The sequence below is a fragment of the Neofelis nebulosa genome, chromosome 7 (assembly GCF_028018385.1).
Source record: "Neofelis nebulosa isolate mNeoNeb1 chromosome 7, mNeoNeb1.pri, whole genome shotgun sequence".
Taxonomy (NCBI): domain Eukaryota; kingdom Metazoa; phylum Chordata; class Mammalia; order Carnivora; family Felidae; genus Neofelis; species Neofelis nebulosa.
In genome coordinates, this window is record NC_080788.1 from 109,112,219 (window position 1) to 109,133,526 (window position 21,308).

Consider the following 21,308-nt stretch of genomic DNA (forward strand, 5'->3'; position numbering starts at 1 on the left):
CCTACACAAAGCCCTCCTCACCTCTCCCATCCAGCGATTATCGCAGAGGGGAATAGGGTGACAGCTCAGGCTTGAAAACAGCCTTGTCAAGAAGGATGGTATCATTTGATGGATACCAGTTGTCTGCCTGCATTTCAGGCTTGAGCCTCAGGCTTCTACCGTGAATCACACAGCCAAACAGGACTACACTCAGATCATCTTTCCATGGCCTGAGCCAAAGAGTGGATGGTTTTCTATGATATTGAGTTAGATGATCTAAACTGGCTGATAACCTTTGAATCAGACAGTTGACAGGCAGGTAGTGAACTTAGTCTGGTGGAGCAGTGGCCATTATTTAAAGTTACTCTAATGAACGAACAAAGAAGTGTCTCACGCTCAACTCCAGGGGACTTCTATCTGCCAAAGGAGATCCCCATGATTCTATAGAAGCCGTCAGAAGTCTCACCACAATTAGATTGTGTTATGGTAGAGTAGAACAAGAAATAAGCCTGGAACACACTGAGAGCCCAGTGAAAATAGCATGAAGAGTGCATAATTTTCTGGAAAAATATAAATTATACAATATAACAAATTATTGGTGGCCACACCGAATTTCTACAATGTTCAGCAGGCGAAATCTTAAGCATTGGCGGTTTATTTTTCCTAGTGATAGTTTCATGTGTGGCCACGAGGTGGCAGTCGTTACCGCATGGTGATTTTATTTCTCCACGCGAGCTGAGAACTGACACAGGGGGTTAGAATTTGTGTTTTGCAGTAGATGTCTCCAAAGCAAAGGATAAAAGAAATTTTCCCCTGCCCTAAGTCTAGATGATAAAGGAGAGAGGACCGACTTAAAGAATGAACTGAACTTTCCTCATGCTGAGATAGAGATCCACAATTTTTATTTTGCTGTAGTTTATTCCTTCTCTCCAGTTGGCAAGGTATTACACTCCTTACTATGTGTGGCATTTATTTGCTGTGTCTGTCAGAAATCCTCAGTAACTATCTCCATTTGCTGTTGAAAAAGATAACTGTAAAGAATAGAAGATGTTAATTACTATAAGGAATTGCAGCAGATTCGTTACATTTTAGCTACTCAGTTTGGCAGGTCATGGCCTCTAAAATGAGATGCTAATCTGTGTGTTATGCTGAACTGTTACCGTCAGCATTTAGAAATGAGCCGAGGTGAGGTACTGGGGTCACATCCCAGCTGTCTACAAAGTATTGTCTCATTATAAAGACTGTTAGAGGGTTGCCTGGGAGGCTCAGTCAGTTAAGTGTCCGACTTCATCTCAGGTCATGATCTCACGGTTCGTGGGTTCAAGCCCTGTGTCAGGCTCTGTGCTGACAGCTCAAAGTCTGCTTCAGATTCTGCCTCCCTCTCTCTCTGCCCCTCCCCTGCTCACACTCTGTCTCTCTGTCTCTCTCTCTTTCTCAAAAATAAATAAACATTTAAAAAAAATTGAAAGACCCTTAGAGAACTCTTACTCTCTCCTGTCCATCCCTGTGGAATGAGTGTCCCTGGGGCCTAGAGAAAGGGAACAGGAACCTTGCAGAGGCAGAGGGTCGCTTAGACTGTAAGTAGGGAACACAAGGTTCACCTCTGGGTCGGGCTGACCCTGGAGCTGCCACTGTGCTCTGACCCATCAGCGCACATGTCATTGATTCAGCATCTGCCTAAGCACCTCCTGTCTGCCTTGGCTCCCCTCCAACCTGTTGCTATAGAAGCAGCATTGCCCTTGGAAGTGGAAGACCTGAGTTCTTCCAACTTTGTTTTCCTCTGAGTGGCTGAAGTCTACCTGAAAATTCTTTGGGGCTTTAAAGTTCTCATGGTTAAGATGAAAGAAGGATTGTGGTGAGGACCAAAGGAGAGAATGCAGAAATGCTTTGTACATGTGCAGCACTATTCCAAAATGAGTAAGACTCATTGCTGTGATGACTGCCTCCTTCCTTACACCAAAGAAAAGTGTCCTGGGGCTTCCCAGGGGCCAACATAGACCCCATAGAGGGTATAGTAAACCCCTAATACTAGGACTTTGGGAGCCACTCTAGTTCTTGGCAAACGCACAAAGGTCAATTTCAAATTGGTAGATAATTTATCAAGTTTCCTTCATAGGATTGTGTGCTCATAAATTACTGCCTCCAATTTTTTTCCTAATACTGCATGTTACTCACAAATACATAATTAAATTGCCATCCTCATACATTGGCGATAGCATAATTCCTAACAGTTTATGAATAATTTGATAATCTGGATCAAGACTCATAAAAGTATTTAAATTTTTTTATTTAATGTTTATTTATTTTTGAGAGAGAGAGAGAGAGACAGAGTGTGAGCGGTGGAGGGGCAGACAGAGAAGGAGACAAAGATTCTGAAGCAAGCTCTAGGCTCTGAGCTGTCAGCACAGAGCCTGATGTGGGGCTCGAACCCACAAACCGCAAGATCATGACCTGAGCTGAAGTCGGATGCTCAACTGACTGAGCAACCCAGGTGCCCCCTCATAAAAATGTTTATACTCTGGGATCTGTTGGTTTTATTTCTGAAACTAGCCTAAGCAATAAAAATAAACGTTATATACAAAGACGTTTAATTTTTCAGTGCACCATTTATAATAGGAAAATATTGGAACCAACTTGAGCATTCAGCAACAGGAATTTACTTAAATAATAAAATACTTAAATGTGATGAAGATTTTTCAGCTGGTAAAGAGATAATGAATATTAAGCAGTTGAATGACAACGTGTCATAAGCACCTAGCATGTATTATTTATTGCTTACGCTTCTTACAACAGCCCTGTAAGATAGGTACAATTATTGTCTTCATTTTGCTGAATGATAAAGTCCTGAGGACTTAAGTCCCTTGCTCAAAATCTAATATAGTAAATGGTGGCGCTAGGAAGTTAGAGCCCAGGAAATAATACAGAATTTATGATGATTGGTAGTGTATATCCACATCAGGATCTGCCCAGATGGTGAATGGGCAAACCTAGCTCCTCCAAAAAGAGACAGGAAGGAAATTATGTGAAATAAACTACCAGGGATAGAATGAAGGTAGTGACGTGGCGGATAGTTTTTCTTCTTTGTTCTATTTTCTGATTTGGGTAATGTGACTATATTTCTTTAACGTTGAGGGTGGGGGGGATGGGGGGATGGGGGGAGGGCCCTGTGGGGGTGCAGGCCTAGTGAACACTGCCTTCCCAGACTCTTCCAGGTTCTATTCCCTTCACACTCCTTTTGTCTTCATCAATGGCTCTGGTGTCAGCAGCTGAGCATCCTGGCATTTATGGCCCGGAATCCAGGCCTCCCCACCCCCATCCCCAGCTCCCAGGGGCTGTCCACTGGCTCTCCTCCTGGAGCCTCAGCTGAGTGTGAAGGGAGGAAAGAACAAAGTCGGGGCAGTAGCAGGAGGGGGAGTGGCAAAGTAAATACTGGTCAGATGCCTTAGCCTTTGTTCAGAGACCCAGTTTATTGAAGCAAAAATTTCCATTTGGAAGACATAAGACACGCTGTGCCCGGTGCCCAAGAACTGCCTGTCCGTCATCCGCAGGACCCGGGCCCAGGTCAGAGAGACAAGCCACAGCAGAGCCTCTCTTTTTGGGGATTGCTCCAGTCTGTGTTTGCAACGTGCTGTGTTCAGGGGGGCCACAGGGTGCATGGTCCCTTCCTTCATGAGGACAGAAGCCCAATGCTCTCATTTTCTACCCCCACCCCTCCTTCACTTGTCAATGTTTCCTCAGGACATCTGGGCTGCCGGGGAGGGCCCAGGGTGTCCACCTGCACAGGTTGTCCACGAAGCAGTGCACCTGGAATGCTGGCAGGGACACAGCTTTGCATAAGAAGCCACTCCTCAGATATTGATCAACAAAGCAGAAATCCTCCTTCCCAAGGTTAAAGTGTCCGGGAAACTTGTGTGCTACATGCTGTCCGCTTACACAACTGGTGCACAGTGATTACCATGTACTTAAGTCACCCTTGAAATACGTTATGAAAACTGTCTGGCAACGTGAGTGCTTGGGGACATTATTCTCTCCCTTGCAGTTGTACCGTTGTATGAAGTATTAGGAGTGTGTGTGTGTGAGAGAGAGAGAGACAGACAGACAGATGAGATAGCAAGATAGTCACGTGGCTCTGGAAGGAATCTTCCAGAATTTTATCAGGCAGGTGGCTCCACTGCTGCCTTCAGTGTCAGAGCTCTGAGTTCTGCTGGCTTAACTAGTAGTCCCCTTGTTTTTAAGAAGGTCCTTTCATTAGATTTTTTTTTTCTGTATAAGCCCCTCCACCTGAAAATGTGTTTTTTGTTTTTTTTCTGTCAATGGACCCATTGGTGCAGAGAGTGACCCTGCAGTTAGCTTCGCGCATGTGGTGGGCGGGAAGCTGCAGCCTGCCCCAAAGCCCCACAGCCCTGCACGGCCCTGCACGGCCCTGCTCGGCCCTGCACAGCCCCACAGCCCTGCATGGCCTTGCACAGTTCTGCTCAGCCCCATGGCCTTGCACAGCCTCACAGCCTTGCACAGCCCTGCTCAACCCCACAGCCCTGCACAGCCCTACATAGCCTCACAGCCCTGCACAGCCCCACACAGCCCTGCACAGCCCTGCACAGCCCCATAGCCTCACAGCCCTGCACAGCCCCACACAGCCCTGCACAGCCCTGCACAGCCCTGCTCGACCCCCGCACAGCCCTGACTGCATTCCAGTCTCTCCAGCTCTTTTTCCCTTTCCTGAGTGTTTAGTGGGTATTTGGCGGCGGTCACCAGGCCTGTTTGTCTGCTGATCTGGGGCTAGCAACTGGCCTAAGGGAAGAGAAGGCACACTTGGCCCCAGGAGAAGCATTACCCATGGTGCCCTGAGTTACAGTGACATCCAGACGAGGGGCAGAGACCCTGTGAGGTGAGGAGAGGGGAAGGTGCAGCCAAAAGAGCTAGAAAGGACAAGGGTTCTGAAGAGGCCTCTGTTAATGCCTTCAGATAGCTGGTCAATTCTTGGAGCCTGGAGGGTCCCAGTTTGGTAGAGGGGGTGGGCGAAGAAGAAATGGAGGCAGCAGCTACTGTTCATTGAGACTTTAGTGTGTGTTCTAGGTGCTCATTCATTACCAGTGCCTGTACAATTGTGCATGTGGGCATTTCATAAATATCTGTTGAAGAAATATCTCATTTAATACCCTCAACAGTCCAGGGTGGTGTAGATACTATTATCTTCATTTTAAAAATCTGGAAACTGAGAGGTCCAGAGAGGTTAAATAATTTGCCCCCAAGCATACCGCAAGCAAGAGTTAGACCATGGATTCTTAACCAGGTCATCTGGCTTAATACTCTATGCCATTACTTTTAAAATACCTCAGATAGAAATGTCTCCTCCCTGGAATGTGTACAGCTGAGAAGAGTGTCATTAGGCAGGAATAAGGGCAGTTTTTCACAATACATAGTTTTGTAGCCTTTTATGAACCACCTAAGGATATTTCCCCTTATCTGTTTGGAACTAGGTTTCCTCCTTTCCCTGAGCAATGACGGCCACAAATACTATTTGGTCTGCTTATGGGTCATGTGTTAGAGTTTGCCTTTGGCTCAGATCGAAATAGAAAATGAGCCAGAACATGGTGTTTCCCAGTTGGGCATGTTCCCAGCTTATTAGTAGCGCTCCATCTGGGGACAAAACGCACACAGACCATCTCCAGACTCTGGGTTTGTGTGTGTGTGTGTGTGTGGGGGGGTCATTTGTGACCTTTGCTTCTGTCCTCTTGGGCTTTCTGTGGCCAAATGGGGCCATGAAAATGAATGGGGAAATAGGAGAATCTGAAGTTCGTGCTGTTCCTTTGGCTCTCCCTGCTCGGGTAGGACTGCCAGGGGACTTGGTGTGACAGAGGGGTTTGAAAGAGCTGGCGTGCTTCTCAATTCGAGGTCGTTGGGCTGTAACTGGCCTTGTTGTCACTAGCCATCACCCACCTGACGATCTGGAGATCATGTAGACCTGCCACTTCCATATTCGGTAAGCTGGTTCATGGATTGTGTGTAATTTCCCTCCGTGTATCCAAGACTTGCCCTGGTCACAATGGGCCCTGTGCTTCCCTATGACTGTCCAAGCGTGGTGGTGTTAAGTGTTTTGTTGGACTTTTCCCTGACTGTGACTGGGAACCTGCCAGACTATAGATGCTCTGGCCCCCGCAGGGCCCTGTGTTGAAGCACTGGGCTTGAAGTGCCAGGGTTGGCTTCAAGGAGGAGAATGCGATGGGCCTTTTGCCAAATAGTTCAGTGAAAAGTCTATCAGTTCAGGATCACGCTGACTGCTAGCAAGAGAAACAGTCCTTTGAATCCTCAGTCTGATTGGGAAGAGAGGATTCATGCACATGGAAAAGCGTACGGTAGAGAGCATGGAGTAAACACAGTCATACTACAAAAGGAAAGGTAGCTGAAAAGGAACACTCCAGGGTGCCCAGGTGGCTCAGTCGGTTAAGCGTCTGACTTCGGCTCAGGTCATGATCTCCTGGCTCGTGAGTTTGAGCCCCGCATTGGGCTCTCCGCCGTCAGCACAGAGCCCCTTTGGATCCTCTGTTCCCTCTCTCTCTCTACCACTCCCCCTCTCTCTACCCCCTCCCCTGCTTGGGTGAGCTCTCTGTCTCTCTCTTTCTCTCTCTCTCTCAAAAATAAACAAACATTAAAAACTTTTGAAAAAGAAAATGAACACTGAACCCCGGGGAAATCTTTCCTACGTCCTGCCAATCTTTCCTCAGAAATGTAACCAGAATGGCTACAAGGCTAAGTAACTAGCATCTGAGCTGTAAGCAACACCAAGGGGCCGCCTGCAGGTGTTTCCCTCGGAAGCTGGATTGAGTCCTACCAAGACTGGGGCATTCAGGCCAAGGCCTAAAGCTACACTCGTGAGTGGCTGGGGGGCATCCACCCCGCCCTGATGATAGAACTGTGCAGCATGAAAACCTGACCACGGCTCACACGCAAACCATAGACTGCAATGTATTCTAATTTTGAAACACTTGAGTTTTCTGTAACTACTTCATCACTCGTAAGTGCCCAGCTGTGTCCATCTTCCCTCAGTCCAACAACTGCCTATCCAGGGCCTCCCAAGACAGAATCAGCCTTGTCTGTGCGGATAATCTTAGCTCAACTGCAAGTGTACCGAATTGCTGCTGGTCGGTGAGGCTAGAAGGTGTTTATTCAATCAGCAAATGTGCACTGAGTGCCTTCAGGGTTTCAGGCTCTGCTGTTAGCCCTGAGGATGCCGGCAGTGAACAAAACAGACAACTCTGTTGGACAACAAAACAGACAACAGGCAACTCTGCCCTCATGGAGCTGAGGTTCTCCTGGGGAGTCCATGGGCCTGAATAGGCTGTTTATAATGTCAAATCAGCTGGCGACCCTCCTTGGTGGGTTGGTCACAGAAGCAGTTCTGGGATTTCCGTATAGCGTAAGCTCAGAGCAGCCATGTGCCTAGAAGAGAGTCTAAGGGACTTGTGTTTTTTTTTTTTTTTTCGAGTCTCGTTGGCATATAACTAGTTTCGTTAGTTTCAGGTGCACAACATAGTGGTTCGAGAAGTTTGTATGTTATGCTGTGTTGGTGGGAATGTAAATTGGCACAGCCACTGTGGAAAACTGTACGGAGGCACCTCAAAAAGTTAAAAATAGAAATGCCATATGGTCCAGTTAAGTCCGCTCTTGGGTATTTACCCAAAGAAAATGAAAACGCTAATTCAAAAAGGTATGTGCCCCCTTATGTTTATTGCCACGTTATCTACAATAGCCAAGATAGGGCGCTTGTCTTGAAGCTACATTTGCATTTGAAGCACACTCCTGTTTTTTACCTGGGCACAGTGGATCTAGAACCTGGTGAAGATCCTGGGTGGCTCAAGCTGTCAGCGCGACCTCTGCTTGGCGATGGGTCTATTAGCACTGCTGGGCTTGGGGGCTCAAAGCAGGAGGCATAAGCGGAAGGGCAGCAGCCCAGCCCAGCCTGCTTCCTTGCTCCCCGCTGCCATTGTACGGTTATTCTCATCCCACTGGGGAAACCGGCCTCTTCACTGACAGTCCCTGCACGGGGCTGCCAAGACACCAGGCTCCCCCACGTTAACCCCGTGCCATCAAGACTGACTCTGCTGGTGTGCAGGGCTCTTCTTCACCCCCTTCCTGCCTTCTGTTGTCAGCTGATACCTTGGCTCACCAGCAGCCCTCCCTGCCTCTGCTGGAGGGCTTGGGCATGCCCAGTCTTCCCTTCGGGCCACCCAGGGAGTTCCTGTTTCCTTTCTGCGGAGGCATCCAACTTGTAGCTTATTTGTACTGCAAAAGAGCCTGCTGTATCTCTAGCTCACTCCTGCCTGCTTCTTGAGGATGTTTTGTAATGATTTACCGTTTCGGTGTCACGAAGGGATCCTTGGAGCTTTTCCCAGAGTCTCTTAATTCCATTCTTATGGTGTATGAGATTTTAAACATTAAAAGTGATGTAATATCGAATTCCCAACTAAAACACAGGGGGAAAGTCAGTCCAGCACAATTCCTCCCTTTCCCACAATGCATGCGGTTCCCTTCCTCAGCGGTGGACCTTGGGAAGCACCTTCGTCTGCTTCCTTGTGCTTCCTCTCTCCTCCTCACTCCCAGGGAGCCCTGAGCTATGATGACCTTGTGAAGTGGGGACTAGCAGCAAGCCCAGACCTTCTAAACCAGGGTCTATTTACCAGTGAGTGAAAGGCAGTTCAAAATGAGTCAGATACCACCACCAACGTCAGGAACAGATACGGCAGAGCTGACCTAGACACTGGTTAAAGTTCTTCTGGAAGCCTGTAGAATTGAGGGACTGATCATTAGATTTGTCCCTTTGTACTTGGGTTTCAGAACAGATAGGAAGCAGGAAGCTTGCTTCCACCTGGCTCAGAACTTTATCCCCACTACCCTGACCTTCACCCAACAGGCCAGACAGTTTTAACAATCGAATGTCTGGTGAATTTTCAAACTTCCTCGTAAAAAAACATTCACTTATTTGCATAGTGTCATGTCATTTTCCTGCTCCTGACATTTGGGGCAGGATAATCTTTTCTTATGGGGGATTGTCCTACGCATTGTTGGCTCAGAGGCATCCCTGGCCTGTGCTCACTGCATGTGAATAGCATCTCCCTAGTTGTCTCCAGATGTTGCCAGATGTCCCCTGGGTGGGGTGGGGGAAAGGAAACCACTGCGTTATATGAATATCAGGTGGTCTGTCCTAGATACAGAAAGTTAAATGGACTAGAAGATCACGTTAGTCTTTACAGGGACCAAAGCAAAGTGTGTTAAATACTCCTCATCAAATTATAAGCATTCTTTTTCTCTTCTGACTTTGAGACAGGCAAAGTTCTTGCTTGGGGGCCTGTAACAGTTCTCAGTGGCTGCACTGAGGCATTTGCTCAGTCTCGGGCCGTGGCTGGGAGGAAACTGGGTGCAAGCGTAGCGGGTCTGTTGAATGTGAGCCAGGGTTAGCACGCTGCCAACAGCTCTGAACAGCAAAGCCTGCTGCGATAAGGCAGACGTATCAGAGCCTGGGGCCTCTAGGGAGCCAAAGATTAGCTCAGCGAGCATATATTTACAATGGCTTATATTTAAAAGCAAGAGATCGAAATAGCACAGCGTCTCTTGTTTTGGCATCGAATGATTTGCTTCCACTTTGCCATCAAGGTGTTGAATCAGTAACTTTTTATGAAAATCGTCTCCACCCTGAATCGCAAAGGGTGCCAGCCTATCTGTGAGTCAGACTCCCATCCCACGTGTGATGCGTATGACTGGGTTTTACAAGCAGAGATCATCAAAGCTTTAAGAAACATTTCTCAACCAGTGTAGAAAAATGTGCCAGTAGCAATCCCAGTGTGCTTTGGGGGAAGCATGCTTGTTATTTTCTTTTGTTTGCCATACAGGGAAAACTTATAGTTACAAACTTACAGATACTTTAGATACCTCAGAACTGAGTGCTGTCTAAATATTGAAAGTAGACCCTAACCACTGGACACGTTGGCTGTTTCTATACTGAATGGTACTATTAGGTCTATCTTGCATTTCTAATTCACTTCAGTAAATGTTTCCTTAGGGCACGTTGTGTGCCAGGGACTGAAAGCAATAAGGAAAAATAAAATGTGGACCTGCCCTCTAGTTGCTTTCAGTCAAGGATCATCTTAAACACAGACACCTATAACCATGGGATAGAAGAAAAGTCATGACTTGGCCCTTGCGGAGGTTGAAAGGGCTCTGAGAGAAAGAGCTGTCTCAGCTGTATTTTGAGGATGCATCTGAGCCCTACAGTCATAGAGGGCTGAGGAGAGGACACAGGACGGGCCTCCCGGACAGAGGTGATAGCAATGCAGAGGCACAGAGGATTAAAATGTATGGTATGCCTAGGACACCCCAAATAAGTCGATGCAGCAGGATTGCAGGAGGGGAAATGTGGGTAGTGATGAAGCAAAGTCATCATGGGCCTGCCATCCTTTGCAAAGGAACTTAGACTCAATCATGGAGGTGAAGGGTGCTAGCAAGGGTTTTAAGCCAGAGGGCAACGGAAGACGTGCATTTTAGGAGGTGGCTCTCTGCAGGAAGAGGAGACCGGGGGTAGCAGATCTGGTAAGGATGCTGAAACAGGGTCCTGTCAGACCTGCTTGCTCCAAGGCAGCGGTCACTGAGTGGAGTCAAGGACATACTAAGGAGGTGGGATCGATAGGACTTTTTAGGGTAAGAGAGTGGGAGGAGTGGTCACAGTTCTGGTCAGTTGGGAGCCTGGGGGAATAGAGTATGATGAATTCGCTTTGCAGGAAGCCAAGTGGTAAGATGTTTGTTGCTCAGAAACATGGTTCAGATGGGAAATTGGATTTTGGTGTCCTCAGTGTCCTCTGGGTATATAGTAGAAAGTGTAATTTTTTTAATATTAAAAAAATAATAATTTATGTTGAGGGAGAGAGTGCATATGAGTGGGGGAGGGACAGAGATGGGGGAGAGAGAGAATCTCAAGCAGGCTCCACCCTGTCAGTGCGAGCCCTACATGGGGCTCGAACCCATGAACTGTGAGATCATGATCTGAACCAAAATCAAAGCCAGACACTCAACCGACTGAGCCACCCAGGCACCCCAAAAACGTAATTTAAAATATTTCGGTAGGTGTTTGTAGATAGGAGAGGAGAGCTGAGAAAAGAATTCTACGTAAGAGTGGAGAAGGGTGGCAGAAAGTCAGAAAGAAGAATCAGAAGGAAGTGGTTTCATGGGAGGAGGAACCCAGTGCCCACATGAAGTCAGTTCACCACAGGACTGGAAGCTGTAACTGGATCTGGGATGAGACTGTTGGTGTTGCTGTCTTAGTCTCTGCTCTGGTCCTTGCAACTTTAAAGGGCCCATCGGAACTCCACGTAACCAACTGAAGCTTCTCTACAAGGCCAACACGATATCCTCTCCCCTGGCTAAACCCTTAAAACTATTGGTGATTGCTTTCCCATCTTATTAGACTCTGCCTCTGTTACTTTGGTCTCCCTACCTTTATATAAGTCAAGTCTGTGTCTTTTTTCCTCCAAGGACAGCAGAGATGAGTATGTGGCCCATAGTGCAGAAGGGGTTTGGAAAGGGGCTGTGGGGGTGTCGTTTGCTTGAGCGCATCTCATTCCCCAGATGAAGGGCCGGAGAAGAATGCGCTGTGGCTGTGCTAGAAGGAACAAAACTCAAAATAGCACATGGAATGCACATTCCAGGTGGAAATTCGGCAGGTACTACAAGACTGTAGAGCGGAGGCAAGAACAGACTCTTGGCTAACAGATTCCCAGGCGTCCTCTCAAGGCAGACCGAATATTCTTGGCCTGATTTGCTGCTTCTCTGAGTGATTATTTAGACAACTATAACCCAGAATCTCCTCTTGTGAGGCAGACATGTCTAATTCATCCACAGATCATACGGAGAGATGAAATCTTGCCTTCTTTAAGAGGCTGCAAAGTTTAGGAACCTCTGTCATGAAAAATGATCTAAATAGTAAATGGCATTTTTACTCTATCCAATAGCCCTGTACAAACTAAATCCATTAATATATATTTTTTATTTTATTTTATTTATTTTTTTTTGAGAGAGAGAGCGAGCAGGGGAGAGGGGCAGAGGGTCAGGGAGAGACAATCTTAAGCAGGTTCCATGCTCAATCAGGTGCAGAGCCCTGCATGGGGCTCAATCTCCTAACCCTGGAATCATGACCTAAGCCGGAATCAAGAGTCAGACGCTCAACTGACTGAGCCACTGAGGCACCCCTAGATCCATAAGTATCTTTAATAGACCTTCTATTTGGTGCTTAAACCAAAACCTTTACACAGAGAGTTGTACCATGTGAAATAATAATTAAAAAAAATCCTATCGTGCATATTTTTAAGTGACGAAACCTTTTCTAAAAAGGAAATTATAACCTAAGATATCGTCTTGGTAAACCAAAGTTCAGAATTTAAATTTGTGAATTTAATTCAGAATCAAAACACTATGACCAGTTGGAAGTAATCTGTTCTAAGATGCCTGTGTTTCCAGGCTAACAAAACTGATCTTTATCATAAAGTATCCTAAGTAGATACTCATACCATCATCCTCTTATTTCCATTAACTTAAATAGAGGTCCAGCTAATTGTAGGACTTCATAGAAATAGCACTGAAAATAGTATGCACCTGTTAAAAAAATTCACAGTTCAATGACTAAGTACATCAGGAAATTTATGTAATATAAGTGGAAAAGGAAAGATACATTTTTCATGTTCTCTTTTTCTCTTCTTTAAAGAGTGGTAAGTAGGGCATAAGGGGTAAATAAATTCTAATTAAAAACACCCTTGTTAAATTTCTTGTTTGCCCTGAAATCTCCAGTTCCTTGTATCCTAAAAGCCACAAACGGTTTTGTTTCCCCTTGTATTTGGATTCTATCTCTGGGTATCAGGATTATAGATGATTTTATTTTCATTTTATTTATTTTTTTCCTCGGTTTTCCATGTATTTACTTTATAACTACATTTGAACTATGAACATGTAATTACTTTTGCTTATTCTTTTAATGTTTATTTATTTTGAGAGAGAGAGTGTGTGCACAAGCCAGGAAGGGGCAGAGAGAGAGAGAGGGAGAGAGAGAGGGAGACAGTGAGGGGGAGCGAGAGAGAATATCCCAAGGTGTCTCCCTGTTGTCAACACAGAACCCGATGCGGGGTTTGATCCCATGAACCATGAGACCATGACCTGAGCTGAAATCAAGAGCTGGATGCTCAACCGACTGAGCCACCCAGACGCCCCTGTAATTACTTTTAAAAACAGAGAAAAAAACCACAAAGCTTTATTCTTAAAGGGAAATGAAGTGGTGCGTGAAGCAGGTCTGCTTCTCATTTCGAGCTCTTCCATGAACTATTTTAACTGCAGGTAAGGCAGTTTACTTCGTTGCCCTTACATACAATAAATGGGTAGAACTGATCTTGGCAGTTGGTTCCAGCTTTTGTGACGTTCTAGTTTAAATCGTCGTAGAAACCAGAAATGGCCTCCTGCCATGTTAGCTCTCCAAGGGGTTATTTACGCTTTGCCAGGTCCAGGCACTACGCTTGGTGGTAGTAGAGATGTGTCATTTACATCCAGGCTCTGCCTTCAGAGGTTTCAGGTCCTTAACAGAAAACAACACCAAGCACACAAGGCCAGTGCAGCCCAATGAGACTGGGCAAGATGTGTGTGGACCATTTTTTTTTTTTTGGAAGTATAAAATACATTATGATTTAATTCTATTTAAAACAATGCAGTTTAAAATTTTATGATAAATTTTCTCATTGATGGCAAGTCACGCACTTGGATATTTTGAACTAGAGAATGTATTTGTGATATTGATCACTGTCCCCTCTCCCCTTGGGAATGACTGAGTGCTATCATTCAAGTAAAAGACCAGAGAGGGCTCTGCCAGGAAGTGGAAGGACTTAAGCCCTGACATTGCTCTGTCTCCAGTCATGTTGACTGCTTAGTTATGGTTTAAGAATATTCTGGCTCAGGGGCACCTGGGTGGCTCATTCGGTTAAGCGTCTGAACGGCTCAGGGTGTCATCTCGAGGTTCGTGAATTTAAGCCCCGCATCGGGCTCTCTGCAGTCGGTGCCGAGCCCACTTAGGAGCCTCTGTACTTCTCTGCCCCTCCTCTGCTCACTTGCACGTGTTCTCTCTCTCAAAAATAAATAAACATTAAAAAAAATGAATCTTATGGTTCAAATGCCTTCCAGTGTGTTGAACTGCAAGTTAGATTGCCTCACACAGCCCAGTCCGTTATACATGTCGGTGAGCCTTGTCACATTTCACTACAGGTGACGATAAGCAGTGTAACTGGGAAAAGTCTTGGTCTTGGAAAGAGCCGAGTGTCCCTCCAGGTTTGAAATGCAGGTTCCTAAGGGCTTGTTATATTAGAGACATATTTCACCTTCCTGAAGACTAGTGTCTGAGCTCAGACAGGATGTATCATGCCTGTGGGCTTGAGAGAGGGGTTGCTGAGTGATTGAATTAACGTCTGATATCTTCTGGGCTGCACAAAATGGTAAGTCCAAAAAAAAAAAAAAAAAAAGAAAAAAGGAAGCCATTAGATTCCCTGTCCTTGTTTCTTCCTTGAAGCCTTTGTAATCATTCTTAATGTGGTTAAATTTAAGTTGTTTCCAGTTCAGGCATGGTGCAATCAGATTTCCTCATGAGGGTGCTTTTCCACTGTGACCTCTTTGACGTCAATAACTGTTTCCTGTTGATTTGAACGCCCTATTCCCTCTGTGGATGACTTTGTTGGAGCAAAATCATAAAGCAAGGAGCACTTATGAGAAATTCAACACAATGCTGTCTGTTACTGGAGATTTCCTTCTCCATGCCCACAACCAGTCAGTGACACTGCAACTTTTGATACAGGGTTGGTGTGTTATTCTTTCAGAAATAATTCCAAAGTAATTGCTGAGAACTTAGGTAAGTCTAGATGTGGCGCTCAGCTTAACATTGCTTTAAAACCATCACTAAATTCATTAACTGTAAATGTTGTTGCTATTCTTTGAATTATTTCCGAAAGGTAATCTGCATCCTCGCTGTAATACATCTTCAACTGAAGATTTATATCTGTTGAGGACATGTACAGACTATGGATTCTTGCTTTAAACAGAAAAATCTTTTTCACTCTGTTGACAAGAGTGAAGCAACTGTATGGAAAGGGAGAAGAGCTACTACAAAAAGTCTCACTCTGATATGTTAGCAGTCCATTTGCTTTGCAACAGTATCAGTTATGATTATCAAGCTCTTAAAGTAGAGAATATTATCATCTGCTATTAGAAACTTAGAAAACTTGCTGGAACTGAAGCCCTCGGTTGGCATGTTTTGGTTATCAAATCTAGTTTTGTGACCTCTTGCTTTGTAATCACTTCCCAGAAAGAAAAGCTCTCCTTAATAGGTCAAGGCCATGACCACGCAGTATCAGAAGTGCCCCCGCGGCTGGCGTAGGTGTCCTCCTGACTCCTTAAACCCTCCAGATTCCTGTCTCACATTCACATTGCTGTTTTGGCTGCCATTTCATTCCTGTCTACTTGCCAGCCTGAGAGGCACCATCTCTGCATCCATGCAGGGCAGCCTGCTTCCCAGGACAGCACCCCCACCTCCCCCCACAGAGGGGCCAGAGCCCTGGGAGCAGACGGCCGTGACGGTGGAAGCCGTAGTGATAGTGAGGATGATATTTGCTCACACTTAGTGAACATTCACTGTGTGCCTGGCACCGTTGGACATTCTTAGCTTAAATCATGTAATGCTTGTACACCTGTGAGTTCAGTCCTCTTATTATCCTCGTTTTGCAGATTGGAGTTTTGAGACAGAAAATAAATACAGCATAGCGGGAGCTGCTTTGGCATCTCAGGCGCCCTGGCTCCAGAGGCCCCGTGCCCTCACCACCACGCTGTGCTTTGTCTTGGTGACATCAGGGACTTGGGCACTGGGTGCAGGACCTCCTAGAGTACACGTTAGCCTGTTTGCATGATGTACTAATAACAACAGTTTCTGCTTGTGGAGCCTCTTCTGGGCCTGGCCCTGACAAGGCACTTTGATTCTGGTTTAATCTGCACATGGTCGTTGTAGTGTGTTATTATCCCAGATTTGTGAATAAGTAAACCTTCTGCCCCTTAAGAATTGCTGTGTGTTTCAGTTAAAATTCTCCTGGTAGCAAGTAGAGAAAGCGGTTTACCCAAGGTCATGCAAAAAAGTGAGAAGTGAAAATAAAGATGTAGAGATACAGGGTGTGTTTCACAGAACCCAAGGGCCAACTTTGTCCATGTCTCTTCCGGATCTGGAAGTGGAAAGGCATGATGGGCCCAGGTGGTTTCCTTCTTGGCTCCCTCATTTGCCCTTATCTCTTGCCTCTGCCTCACTCTATGTTTCTGTTCCATTCTTTTCTCTTGTCCTTCTGTCCATCCATCTGTCCAGCCGTGCTTTCAGCACTCTGTTTTACCAAGACGTGTCACGTGGTCACACAACACAGATAACCTCAGCTTCCTAATTCACGTTTCCTCAGCTCCTGCACCCCACACAGCCTAAATTAACCTTTCCATCTCAGTTCCGATTTTCTGGGAAGGATACTGGAGAGGGGGTGGCCAGCTTGCTCTAGTTAGCTGCTTTCAGGGTATCCAGCATGGCCCCCTGTGACCATGCCAGGGCAGTTCTCTGAGAAAGGGATCAATGAGCTGAACAGACACCTCCAAAGGTACCTACCACAGTGACCCTAGGCGATCTCATCCCTGGTTCCTCTACAGTCATCCTCCTCAGGTGATGTTGTCTTGTCACAGGTTATCATCTTGGTATATCACTTTTCATCGACCCAAGTGTTTTGTCTCGAACTTTTCTGTATACAGTTGCCTATCAGTTTAATTCCTTTATTTGCATTTTCATTTATTTTATTTCCTTTAATGTTTTATTTATTTTTGAGAGACAGAGCATGAGTAGGGGAGGGGCAGAGAGAGAGGGAGACACAGAATCCAAAGCAGGCTGTCAGCACAGAGCCTGATGTGGGGCTTGAACCCACGAGCCTTGAGATCGTGATCTGAGCCGAAGTCAGACACTTAACCGACTGAGCCCCCCGGTCCCCTCAGTTTAATTCTTAAAGAACAATCTTTATGAGGGCCTTTAGGGAATACACACTGCTCATACTGACAGCCACTATCCCCTCAGTTTAATTCTTAAAGAACAATCTTTATGAGGGCCTTTGGGGAATGCACACTGCTCATACTGACAGCCACTATCAGTTTGGGGGATATTTTTATCCCCTTTGACCCCTAAGAAGTAACAGCCCTGAACTGATAGCCAGGACAGATTTGGGCCAGGCTGCAGCGGGTTAATGGAGGCAGGCAGGTGATGACAGGAATTCTGTTATTAACCAGGCACCAGCTCCTTGGCCTCCTAATCCGAAGGGAGGCGTGGGACAAAGGGATTTCTGTGTTGTTTTTATTCCCCCAGGTGTTCCTCACCCGTGTTAATGACTTGCATTTGTGGTTGGTTGAATGGGGGACAAAAGAGGAGTAAGGGACAAAGGGCTGGGCCACTTGGCTTTAGAACTGAGGTTACACCGGTCTCCAGTCTCAGGGACCTTGGGTTTCTTACCTTGCAGATCAGAGCAAAATTTACCTGAGAGGAGCCAGAGTCCTCGGGGAAAGCTGTGCAGGTGTCCAGGACTCGGTTTCTAGGAGACTGGACTTTAGAAAAGCTGGAATGGCTGTCTACACAGGCTGAAACACAGAAACAGTTGTTTTTGTACTCACTGCCGTAGGTGGGATTTGGAAACTGCTCCCTGCCCCAGAAGTGACTCACAGGCAACCTGAATCTATTATGCCCTGCCTCCCTAAACTCGGGGGGCCCGGCAGATGTTTCCTCTACTTGCTTCACAGCTGCGTTTGTAAAGCGTAACTTCGTGCCTGTCGGGTGGTGAGGGAGACTAGTTCTTCAACAGCGCAGACTGCGAGTGGAGTCGTAGGCAAGAGGCGATCTCCTGCCTCCTGTCACAACGTCACGTCCATGACTCTGATTTGTAAAGGGCACGCGCTAAGTGTGAAAAGTTTCCCTCGGGCTGGTGGAACTCATTCCAGGGCAGGAACATTTAGCAAGGCTGATTTGCGTTTGTAGCTGATGTGTTAGTATGTGTGGCGGGTTCTGCTCGCGGAGTCTTTTTCCAGCCAAGCACCATAGCCGCCACCTGGTTTAGCCCAGACGCTGGGCTTATAATTGTAGAGACCAATAGGTGAGTGAGCCTCGCTCTGAACAGGACTATAGTCCTGAACTTCTCAGCTGTCGGTGGCCTGAGGATGGGGTGAAAGGAAGTACCCTAACTAGCCTTTTGCTTTTTTAAAAAATTTTTGAGTTTATTTATTTTGAGAGAGAAAGAGAGCCCAAGGGGGGCTGGGGACAGAGAGAGAGAGAAGGAGAGAGAGAGAATCCCAAGCAGGCTTTGCACTGTCAGCGCAGAGCCCGATGCGGGGCTCGAGCTCACAAACTGCAAGATCAGGGCCTGAGCCGAAATCAAGAGTCGGACACTTAACCGACTGAGCCACCTAGGCACCCCGTAGCCTTTTGCTTCTTCTGTCAACACTTGATTATGAAAGCAGCATATTCCAGTGATGCCCCACACTCAGAAGCTTCAGCACTTAGGGACGGTCTCCCTTTGCAGCCATTGTACCCTGCCTCATACCTGACAGTTCAGCTGTTTGTATACCTTGATGCCTCCCCACTCCAGCCTGACTCCTGCTTCCTCCTCCTTCAAGGCTGGGGAATTAGCTCCTCTTGGAAGCTTTCCCCATGTCCCACCCCAGCCTCCAGGCTGCTCAGGTGCCCTGATCTGTTCCCACGACAGCCTCTGTGTGCCTCCACCGCTCTGAGTACACTGGGGTGATGTGCTCTATCCACACTTCTCTGAACTTGTGGAGAGCAGGTGTGGGGTCGCGTTCATTTTACAATACTTTGTCTCTCCCCAGGACCTGGTATTGCGTGTGCTCAGTAAACATTCCTTCTGGTTGAGAACCTTAACAGTGTAAAAGATCTCTGAAAGCCTTATTAGGTACCATAAAGCCTGCATACCAGAACTCAGACCCTTACTCCCATGGAGCCCTGGGACCCAAACCAGGGCTGATTGTATCTCATTTGGATGTTGTTCCAACAAGCTCGATGGCCCGGTGACTTTAGGTGTCAGAAAGGCCATTATTAGGGTGAAGAGATATGCGTGTAAACAGAGGGGCTCCTCTCAGCAAAGGCATTCTGTGAGTTGATGAACACATTTTTATTTTCCTACCTTGTGATATTATTTTAGGTCTTTGATAGGATGGACCATTACTTTTGGTAAATTGTCATTATATCTGGCTGGCTTGTTTCCCCTTCCTGCTTGCTTCGAGAGCTGTAAGTAGCCTCAGGGATGAGAGTTGTTCTAGGTGGTGCCATATAGGAAGTTAGAAGTGAAACTCTGAGGGGCGCCGGGATGGCGTTTGACTTTGGCTCAGGTCACGCTCTCACATTTGTGGGTTCAAGCCCCATGTCAGGCTCTGTACTGACAGCTCAGAGCCTGGAACCTGCTTCGGATTCTGTGTCTTCCTCTGTGACTCCCCCACTCATGCTAAAAATAGATAAGCATTAAGAAAATGAAAGTCTAAATGAAAAGAAACCCCTGTTTTCGCATTCCTGAGGCTTATGACCTTGTTGCAAATCACAGGCGGGTGTGACCCCTTGACCCTCCTACTTTTTCTGAGAACCCACCTCCAGGGCTGGGCTGAGGAACAGATGAAAGAGACAAAAGGCAGTATTTCCTCCCCCAGATTTGGAACTCAGCCCCTGCTCTGGCTTTTCAGACTTGAGAATATGAGAACGATTGGGGGGAACTAGAAATGGATGAAATTGCCCTTACAATACCCTCATCGTTTTGATGCCTACTGCCTTAGGAACTCTTGCCAACTACACTGACTTTCAGCAGCCTAAGGAATGGTCCCTTACCTACTGACCCAATTCCAGTAATCAGGTATTTCGAGCTCTTGGAATTCATGTGACTGCCAGTCACAGCCATGAAGAAGGTGAACAGGCTGGTTAACGAAAATGTGTAAGACTTACCTACTTGTCGAGGGGTGGTTTGGGTGGCTTTACCACTTGAGTCTTCATCGTGTCCCCCTTGGCCACCCCTTCAAAATGGACACAGCATTGTCATTACAGTGGCCTGTGCGGATGCAGCTCTTGGACGTATCTCCATCGCGTACTTAGCCTCCATCCCACTCCACTGCTACCCTGCTCTCGGGTCTTTCCCATGTGGAAAATAAAGAACACCATTGCTCATCAAAGCTTGTCCTAACCCCATCTGCCACTCCATTTGTCAGTCACACTCAAATGAAGGCCACTAGCTCAGTCAGATGGCCCACTGTATTTAGCTTTCAATTGACTTACACTGGCCAACCTCAAGAGTTGTTTTGTTATTGTTTGGTTTTGTTTTTGTGTGTGTGAACCTTGTCGTTCCTTATGCACTCTTTTTTTTTTTTAATATTTGTTTGTTTGTGTGTTTGTTTATGTATATATGTATTTAGAGCATGAGCGAGCCTGCAAGCTACGGAGGCACACAGACCAGAGGAGAGAGAATCCCAAGCAGGTTCCACACTGTCAGCACAGAGCCTGATGTGGGGCTCAAAACCATAACCATGAGATCCTGACCTGAGGCGAAATCAAGAGTTGGATGCTCACCTAAGACGCCCCACCTCCCCCCACCTTCACTCTTAAATTCATACTTCTCATTAACAGAAGTTTCATAGACCCAGGGGATTTTTTTTTCTCTGAATTAAGGTCTTACTTAAAATCAGCACTAAGAGGTCATGAGTCCTGTTTTCTGATCTGGAAGGCCCGATGAAACCAGTGGTGACTTGGGAGTGTGAGCTACAACTCTCACAACTATGTCCACTGCTTAGCTGTGGATGCGGGGTAACATTGTGAACAAAGCTGGGGCACTGAAAACCACAAGGAAAGATGAGCTGTCAGTACACATCCTTTGTGAATTGGCACAAACCAATTTCCTACAAAATGATGTCCACCCCCCCCCCTGCCCCCAAAACGATGATGGCTGGCCCTGCGGGATTATCCTGTAGACCTTTGCTTACATGTCACTTTCTCAGAGACTCCTCCACTGACCCCCAGGCAGATGACCAGATGTCTCCTCTTCCGCCCCTTTTCCTTCACAGGATTTACCAGAATTTGTAACTTTATTTGTTTATATGACTCCTTGTTTATTTTTTTAAATCAGTGTCTGTCTCCCTACCAGACTCTGTATGGGTAGAGGTTGTATCTACATTATGCCTGTTCTACTCTCTTGGATCCCCAGCACCTCATT

The 21,308-nt window shown here is 46.4% G+C and overlaps 1 protein-coding gene across 2 annotated transcripts in view; it reads left to right on the forward strand.

The window, feature by feature from the left end:
* The window catches only part of PRKCH (protein kinase C eta), a 232,643-nt gene that overhangs the window by 136,940 nt on the left and 74,395 nt on the right, over positions 1-21,308 (forward strand). The gene's annotated exons all lie outside the window — the stretch shown is intronic.